This window comes from Clupea harengus, chromosome 20, assembly GCF_900700415.2.
Source record: "Clupea harengus chromosome 20, Ch_v2.0.2, whole genome shotgun sequence".
In the NCBI taxonomy this organism is placed as follows: domain Eukaryota; kingdom Metazoa; phylum Chordata; class Actinopteri; order Clupeiformes; family Clupeidae; genus Clupea; species Clupea harengus.
Genome location: NC_045171.1, coordinates 23,349,547 through 23,359,546, shown reverse-complemented (window position 1 = coordinate 23,359,546; position 10,000 = coordinate 23,349,547).

Sequence of the window (10,000 nt, the reverse complement as noted above, 5' to 3'; positions counted from 1 at the left end):
TGTCTGTGTGTCTGTGTGTCTGTGAGTCTGTGAGTCTGTGTGTCTGTGCGTCGGTGTGCCTGTGAGTCTGTGTGTCTGTGCGTCGGTGTGTGTCTGTGTGTCTGTGTGTCTGTGTGTCTGTGTGTCTGTGAGTCTGTGAGTCTGTGAGTCTGTGAGTCTGTGTGTCTGTGCGTCGGTGTGTGTCTGTGTGTCTGTGTGTCTGTGCGTCGGTGTGCCTGTGAGTCTGTGTGTCTGTGCGTCGGTGTGTGTCTGTGTGTCTGTGTGTCTGTGCGTCGGTGTGCCTGTGAGTCTGTGTGCCTGTGTGTCTGTGTGCCTGTGTGTCTGTGTGTCTGTGTGTCTGTGTGTCTGTGCGTCGGTGTGTCTGTGTGTCTGTGCGTCGGTGTGTCTGTGTGTCTGTGTGTCGGTGTGCCTGTGAGTCTGTGTGCCTGTGTGTCTGTGTGCCTGTGTGTCTGTGTGTCTGTGTTTCTGTGAGTCTGTGTGTCTGTGTGTCTGTGCGTCGGTGAGTCTGTGTGTCTGTGCGTCGGTGTGTGTCTGTGTGTCTGTGCGTCGGTGTGTCTGTGTGTCTGTGTGTCTGTGAGTCTGTGAGTCTGTGTGTCTGTGCGTCGGTGTGTGTCTGTGTGTCTGTGTGTCTGTGTGTCTGTGCGTCGGTGTGCCTGTGAGTCTGTGCGTCGGTGTGTGTGTCTGTGTGTCTGTGTGTCTGTGTGCCTGTGTGTCTGTGCGTCGGTGAGTCTGTGTGTCTGTGCGTCAGTGTGCCTGTGAGTCTGTGTGTCTGTGTGTCTGTGAGTCGGTATGTCAGTGTGTCTGTGCGTCGGTGTGCCTGTGAGTCTGTGTGTCTGTGTGTCTGTGAGTCTGTGTGCCTGTGTGTCTGTGTGCCTGTGTGTCTGTGTGTCTGTGTGTCTGTGAGTCTGTGTGTCTGTGTGTCTGTGCGTCGGTGTGCGTGTGCGTCGGTGTGTCGATGTGCCTGTGTGTCTGTGCGTCAGTGTGCCTGTGAGTCTGTGTGTCTGTGTGTCTGTGAGTCGGTATGTCTGTGTGTCTGTGCGTCGGTGTGCCTGTGAGTCTGTGTGTCTGTGTGTCTGTGTGTCTGTGCGTCGGTGTGCGTGTGCGTCGGTGTGTCGATGTGCCTGTGCGTCGGTGTGTCTGTGAGTCTGTGAGTCTGTGTGTCTGTGTGTCTGTGAGTCTGTGTGTCTGTATGTCTGTGTGTCTGTGTGTCTGTGTGTCTGTGAGTCTGTGTGTCTGTGTGTCTGTGCGTCGGTGCACCGCGCCAACTTCTCACCGCTGACAGGGCACACGAGGGCACCAGGAGCAGCCTGTCAAGAGCACAGTGTGTCGTGCAGGAGCTCACAAGAGACAAGAGATGCTTACTAGCCTCTCCCTCTCCTTGTGTTTCTCACTCACACACATTCACACACACACACACATAAACACATAAACACATACACAGTCTCTCCGTCTCACATTCATACAAATAAAAAAAGCCCTCTATTTCTGTCTCTCTCTTTCTCTCTAATGTGCAAAATCACACAGACATCCATGCACTCAGAGAAACACACACACACACACACACACACACACACACACACACACACACACACACAAGCACGAACACACTCTCTCTCTCTCTCTCCTTCTGTCAGTCTCCACTGAGACAGCCCAGCAGGAAGAGCCGCCTATCACACACCTGTTTGATTGACAGCTCCATTGAGAGGTGTTGCAGGGGACCCACCCTGAGGGACAGGAAGGCGATTGTTTGATCTGCGCTGGGATGCCTTTGTCCCCAGCCAAAGAATGTGAGCTGCTTAGACACCTTTTCAAAAAAAAAGAGAGCTCGACTTTTGTTTTGATATCTGCTGAGGCAAAAACAATGAAATGCTCGGGAACGTCTCGGTTCGTGAGAAACAGGTTACTCACATTCTTCTCGGAGCAGCTCTCTGAGCTTGAGACCTGGTATCATTCACGCATTTGTCACTGTCAAGAGATTTCATAAACTGTGAGTACTAGAAGGGCATTTAGAAAGGCTCAGTCAAACACAACCTCCTTCTGGATCCTATTACAGAAAACTTTGAGGGCAGTGATTAGACTGTGATTTGTCCATTCATACATGACTTTAACTCCTCATCAAAACTGTTTGCCCTAAATAATTACAGCATGAGACACAATGATTAATCCACTTCAGGCCAGTCATTACACCCCCCCACATCACACACTGTGTCTGGGTCTGAGTTCTACAGGAATACTGCGGGTTTTTTTTGTGTGTGCTGCCTTGTCTTGTAAGCAGGACGTGTCATTTTTGAAGCAAGCTGGTGGCAAGCATGGTAATAATTTCAGATCGGTTTATAGCTGGAATTCCTTCCACTCCTCTCATTGCTCCCAGGTGTCCGAGACGGACATCGAAACCCGTCCGCATGATGGATTGTATTTACCAGTGAGAGATGGAGAGCGGGTCGTGTCCGACGCTGTTGAGATTGAGCCTCACTGCTGGCTGACCGCTGGCTGACTGCTGGCTGACTGCTGGCTGACTGCTGGTCCTCAGCCGAGTGATAAGGATCAGGCCTCTTCCCCGTAGGTGTAATGAGTCGCTGGGAAAATGAGACATGACAGCATTCCAGCACAAAGCAAGGAATGAAGCTCGTTACTAACCCTTCTTTAAACAGCAGCTTGGGGAAAGTAATTATGATATCAGACAAATCATTATCTGATCTTTGCTGTCAGCTGATTCAAGTTGAGTTTTATACATACCCATAATGCTTTGTAAGATATGTAATGGGTTCTGTCTCTAAAAGTGATCGTGAGAATAACATATATTGAGCTGAATGGATCCCTCTTTGACATACTATAATCGGATTCAAAATGTCTTCTGACTAGTTACTGAAGACTTGCTCTCAGTACCATAGGAAGCAGCACTAACAACCAGCAAGGCCTCTGAGGGGAAGAAGGAAACACCTCCACCACCAAGACAGCTCCAAAAAAATGCCTTTCTTTCTTTCTTTCTTTCAGTAATTCGGGGGGGGGGGGGGGGGGGGGGGGTTAATAGGCCTGCGCATGACACAACTTGAAGGAGTGCAGGTCTCGCAGACATGGAGGCTGGCAGATTACCGGAGGCTTTGCGTTGAGTGAGACGCGTTTGTCTTGGGCTGCAGAGAGCGTGACAGCATCTGGGTTGTGCCCATGCCTCAACTTTTGGGAGTTTTTTTGTTTTTTTTGTTTGTCTTTTTTTTTTTTAAACGTGTGAAAGCATTATATAAAGGGGTCACGATATTCCCAGTAATCCATCAAGTTTCCCCCGGACCACAGCTAAATGAATGAGATATCAATGGCATGATTTGGATAATCACTTTCACAGACCAAAAAAAAAAAAGGCCGTTTCATTACCTCAGGCACTTTCCACTTAACATCGGATATGAATTCAGGTCAGTTAAGTCTTCTCTGTTTAAAAGCTCTTTGACGGTAACCTGAAGCTGGCCAAATTCCTTTCTAGAGAGCGAAAGGTGACAGAGTTTACACAGGGTCTCTCCAGTCTCCTTGTGCCAGGCAGTCCTCTAACAACATGACAGGAACACTGCGCAAAAGTGAAAACGGAATGTTACAGATAAGGCGACGTTAGCACGTCCCAGTTCAAACAGTCAGGTTCGTTCCTCTCTCTCTTTCTCTCTCTCTCCCTGTTTCTCTCTCTCTCTCTCCCTCCCTCTGTCTCTCTCTCTCTCTCTCTCTCTCTCTCACCTTTGTTCCCACTTGGGTAATGGAGGGGGGGGTTGTTTTGCACCTGACAGCTGCCCTCTCTGTGACTTTAATGCTCAATTTAACTCCTACATCATCAGCCGGAGTTCCGCAAAGTTTAAAAGTTGAGCGGAGGGGGAATATTGAGCAATCTGGCATGCGTAATATTTCATTAATGTGACAGCCGATAAAACCGCCGCAAGTGCTAAGCGCTAAGCTGACATGTAACACTTGTTACCTTCCATCTGCATAAATAACCCTGGGTGCACACACACACACACACACACACACACTCACGTACACACACACAAAAACACACACACACACACACACACACACACACACAAACACACACACACACACACACACACACACACACACACACACACACACACACACACACACACACACAGAGCGGAGCCCAGTTAGGTAGGCATGCTGCTGGGCCAGTCCCTCCAAGGCCAGTTCAGGAACGGCATGCAAGGCACTATCAACACCTACCTAAGCACAACCTCCAGCTAGAAAATAAATAGCCCGGCTGTCTTTCCTCTCTGCAAGGCCAAACATGCTGGTTTTGGACGCTGTTCAATACGGCTTTGATTCTTGGAGGAGGTGGAGGAGGAGGAGGAGAGGAGGAGAAGGGAGGGGATGGGGGGAGAAAAAAAAAGAAAAAAAGGAAGTGAAACAAAATCACCATTTACAGGTCTGACAGCTGCCAGGCCTTTATATGTTTCCAGTGCAAAGGCTCCCCTTTGGATGTGTCAGGATCCTCAAAGCCCTTCGCAGAAAAAGTGTCAAGCGCGTCAGGGCTAGGGCCCCTGGCCCCCCGGCCCCCGATGACATGCCTTACCTGGAGCGATGGCACCAGTTTACAGAGGTGCCGCTGGGGAGAGGAAGCAGAGGGCAGCTGTCCCACGGCAACCCCACCGCACAGACCGCCTCCACCCCCCACCCTCCACCCCCCACCACCCCAGCAAAAACACCCCTCCACCCCCCCCCCCCCCCATTCCTCCGTAAAGTGGCTTACATGTAGGGAGTCAGAGCCAGGCTCCACAGTGCTTTGGTTAGAGTGTTGCAACATAAAAGCTGTATTGGCATCATGAATGGTGTCATATGATCCATGTTATGAATTTAAAGTAAATGGAAGAAAATACATATGAATGAGTGGACACATGATTTGATAGCTTCGAAAAAAAATTGTGTAGATGTGAACAGTGGCTGTCTGTCTGTTTATATATATATTAGTGTGTGTGGTGTGTGTGTGTGTGGGTGTTGTTGTCTGTCTGTCTGTCTGTGTGTTTCTCTGGGAATAAGCAGGTATGACCTGACAAAAGGCAGCAGTGTGATCAAGTACCACTCCATTCTCCAGGTACCTCCCCAGTCCAGTGGCTGACACATGGGACTGGAATGGAGGTAGCAGGTTTCTCTTTCTTCTTATTACCAAATTTAGCCAAGCCCATTCCAGCCAATGAACCCAAACAATGTGTTTTTTTTGTTACTAAAATATGTTAATAAGATTGATCATTATTCATCTTGATGATGAAGATATGTAAACAAGTGATTATATAACAGAGTCCCTGGACGCGATGAAAACGTTCAGGCCAAACCTAAATAAAAAAAACAAAAGAGTGTGATCATACAAATAATACAAACAATACAAAAACAGTCGTTGCTTCTTGGAGTACCCCACAGTTGGCAGCCAAAGGACAGCCAAATCCGTATCTTGATATCTCAATTGAATTGATTGGCTAGCGTTCCCTATTTGTTCTGGCGATTACTGAGCATATGAACTCTGGGTAACCCAGGAAATGAATGCGTTACATTACGAGACATTACAGTTGGTTCTGTTGCACGCCTCGCACGCGGTGCCTTTTCACAGAGGAACATAAATGTGCGCCAACTTGTATTCTCACTTTCCTGCCAACGCTGTGAGCAAGAAAAAACATTTACTGGTATTTATTGGTAGTCTTTAATTAGACTCCAAAACAGCAGTGTTTTCTTGTGTAGGGTGTTATTTTGGTCCATCTCAACAACAAGTACATTCTTAAGGGTGCCACAGTGACTGAGAGTGTGCCACCCAAATCTACCAGCAGAAAAAGTGCTCCCTCACATGTTGATCCAAACAGCCCCAACCACCGCAGCGGAGACCAATGGCCTTGATAATACGTTCATCAAACAAACACGACACACTTACAACCCCGATGACCCTGTTGGTTCAGATCACCTACAAAAGCCTGAACAAACACAAACACAGTATGTCTGTCAAACCTGCCCTTTCTCTTTCTCTCTCTCTCTCTCTCTCTCTCTCTCTCTCTCGCTCTCTCTCTCTCTCTCCGTCTCTCTCTGTCTCTCCGAGTGGCTTTAATTAAACCACCTTAACGACGGCGAATGAAACGAGAGGGTGCTGTAGACCCAGAGCATTGACAGCTCCACGGGCCAGCGCGCGACACACTCTTTATGGTGCTGTCAGCGTTGCGTGAGCGGGCCGCGCCGCTCAACCCCACTCAGTCATCAGCGATGAGTGTAATATCAGGCGCCGTATCATATCACAGACCGTTTCAACAACAACAGCATCATCACGAGCGACGCGAGGACGCACGGAGTGTCGCACATGCCGCTTCAAAAACACGTACATTTTTATAAACACAATCATTTATTTAGAAAACAGTTTGTGGTCGAAGCATCATTTATTTGAATATGACCAAAAAGTGAATAATAAATAATCATCTCAAATGAAAAATGAATAAATAATAATAAATCGTAAAAAAATAATAATCAAGATGGACTGGCGTTGTAGTAGTATGGACGAGTGGCTGGACTATGGACTCTGCTTTGTTGCAGCGTATATATATTTAGCACGGTGCTTACGGCTAGCCACCGGCCCATTGACTGAGCTGGGCTTGGGGCATTAGCTGTGGGCCATTGTGCTTAAACTCATATTGCAAGTCTATAAAAGGGGCTGAGGACAGAGAGCGCGCACAAAGGCTACGCCAGAGCCAGAGCCTCTGCAGGCCGTCCTTTATGAACGGCCCCCAGTTTGGTTAAGGTCAAAAGAAAACCGCCGATCTGGAAATAATGGAACATTCCGGAAGGGCCCAGCTGTCACACCCTCCCTCCCAGCCGCCCCTCCGCCGGCCCCCATCCTCTCCCCTCTCGTGAGTTAGCCCGGGCTACAAAGGGAGGCATAGATAAAGACTAATGCCGACATTATGATTGGGACTGATATTAGAGTTGTATAGTTTTAAGTGCATAAATCATACATGTTCATGATAGACTGGACAGTTGTTGGTGTTTTTGTCAAAATATTGGAGATACCATAGGCTCAGGTGAGGCCTGGCTAGTTTTAGCTCAGCTGGCAAAATGTATTACAAGCTGTGTGCCTATGCTTGTTTATCACACACACAGTGCTAAACCCTTGCTCCAGTACTAGTTACTACAGACTATACCATAGTCTTACAAACAAGCATGACGTATTCTGAAAACAATTGTTTCACAGCATCTGTGTAGTCCTTAGAATGTGATATACTTCCATAATTACATGTTCCCATGTTACGATTTTAAGATCTGAATGGCAAAAATACAGGTGCCACTTGCATAAGAATTAGTCATTGTTTTTGCTCCAAGATATCCAAAAAATGAGGTGAATGATTAAAGAAAAAGAGAAAAAGAAAAAAAAAAACTCAGACAAAGGGCAAACATAATGGCATTACCCAAAACTCTTTTGTGGCCCTGGCCTCACACACACACACACACACACACACACACACACACACACACACACACACAGTTGAGTCACACAGGGGTGGCTTGGACCTTTATTTTGGACATAGAGGACTAATAGGCCTATGCAGGTGGTATTTTGTACACAAACCCATGTGGAGCATTCAAAGCAGAGAGCTACATGCAAGGACATGCCGCCGCAGTCACAAGGCCCGGGCTGTGGAGCTCAGGAAGGACTGCATGCTGTCAGGACATGGGAGGAACCGCACTTGGCCTGCGGAGAAGCCTTTTCAGTAAATGAAAATAGATTAGGTTAGATTAGATTGGAAGTTTTTTGTCCACTGGCAGAATGGGAAATATCCTATGGTAAGAGTTCTCATTCAGACTGACTTTAAAAAAATATCAAATGAAAATGGTACAGTGGAAGACACAAGTAGTGTGTTTGAGATTTCAAGCCAAAAAATTACTTTATATAAGTGTGTGTGTGTGTATGTGTGTGTGTGTGTGTGTGTGTGTGTGTGTGTGTGAGTGTGAAAATACTGTCATCTTTGTATTTTTGCTCCATTTCTGCATTTTGTAGATTGTGTAGGCAATAAATATTTCGTCCCCAGCTCCTAAGCAGAAAGCATAACTTACGTACTTTAAAGTCTGGTGTCTAAACATGGACACAGTACTGTAAACACACAAAGCACCTTCCCCCAAAATATCACAATACAAAAGATCCCCTGAGAATAGGAATAAACAAAGAGAAGCCATATTTCTATCATCTAACCATAATCTGGATTTTAAAAAAGCACCGCACACAGAAACTGATCTGTGCAGTCACCGACGAAGCGCCGTTAATTAACGATGACCTGTGATTTATGCTTCCACATCACAGGTGAGACAGGCCCTGTGTGTTCAGGGAGTCTGCGGAAAGACGGAAAGCTCCAGGGGCTCCGACATGTGGGTTTCCCCTTGTTTCTGCACTGGGAGCCAGCTTCAAAGCAGGGGCTGACGGCCTCTTACCTCCGGCCCAGAGAGAGAGAGAGAGAGAGAGAGAGAGAGAGAGGGAGAGAGAGAGAGAGAGAGAGAGATGGTGGGGGAAGTGGTTAAAGTGGTCTACTCTACTACATGTTTCTGAATGGCTGCATACCGTTTGAGGTGCATACCGTGCACACACACAAACACACACACACACACATACACACACACACACACACACACACAAATACATGTACTGAAACAAATATGCACACAAAACATACACAAACTTACAGCCTTTCAAACACATACAAACACATGGACACACAGACAGACAAGGCAAGAAATTGTGTGTCTGTGTGTGTCCGTGTGTGTGTTTGTGTGTGTGCGTGTGTGTGTGTAATAACTCCTCTCTTCTTGGCCCAGGTAGATGCGGGTAGGCCAGATGTGCTGATCTCCATGCACACACACACTCAAACACACACATTTATGTCTCAGCCCCCATCTTTCTGCACAAAACACCCCTAAACTTCCTAAATACACTTAGTAATTACAGCAATCTGACAGTGGATCTGGTGGACAGTATCCAATCTCTTAGTGACCACACCACACCACACCAATGCTCCCCCCCCGTCTCGTACACGCAAGCAGCACTGATGCCCGCATGTGGCGTTCTCATGCGAGGCCTCAGATCTCAGATCAGTCTACGCAGGCCCTGGTATTGTCGCTTGATGAGTTATTCATTCACACATTTCCCCTGCTGTCTGCAGGTGCAGATAGAGGTGAAGCCACATGTCGTGACAGAGTCTACAGTAGCGCAGATTCAGAGACGTCCCACCGCTGGAGACTGAATGGCACAGAGAGGGCCACAGCTCATGTTGATCAGTGGAGCACGCCAAAGGGAAGAGACCAGAGAGGGCCACAGCTCATGTTGATCAGTGGAGCACGCCAAAGGGAAGAGACCAGAGAGGGCCACAGCTCATGTCGATCAGTGGAGCACGCCAAAGGGAAGAGACCAGAGAGGGCCACAGCTCATGTCGATCAGTGGAGCACGCCAAAGGGAAGAGACCAGAGAGGGCCACAGCTCATGTCGATCAGTGGAGCACGCCAAAGGGAAGAGACCAGGGGGACTCTGGCAGGGATCGGGCCCTCGCCTCACGTCCATGTGCCAGGTCTCATCACCATGGAAGCTAATATTGTTAGGGAACAAGTTACTCTATGGAGAGAATGGATCTGGCATGCATTGCCCACAGGAAAGAGCTTTTATTTGGATAGGACAGAAGGGATAGACAGGAAGAGAGAGGGAGAAAGATGGCGAGTGGGATCAGGACATGACCACAGGTCGAATTGAAGCCTGGGCCCTTATGGGTACTAAGCCTGGGGCCCGTGGGTACTAAGCCCGGGGCCCGTGGGTACTAAGCCCGGGGCCCGTGGGTACTAAGTCTGGGCCCCCATGGGTACTAAGGCCAACACTGCCTGCCACAGTTCCCTCAGGAGAAACATTTTGTGGAGATGTTGGAGGCCGGGCTTCCCCCTCTAACTCCAGGCCTGCATGACCTGCATTGAGATCAGGTTTCTCTCACCTCGTCACCTCGTGGCGACA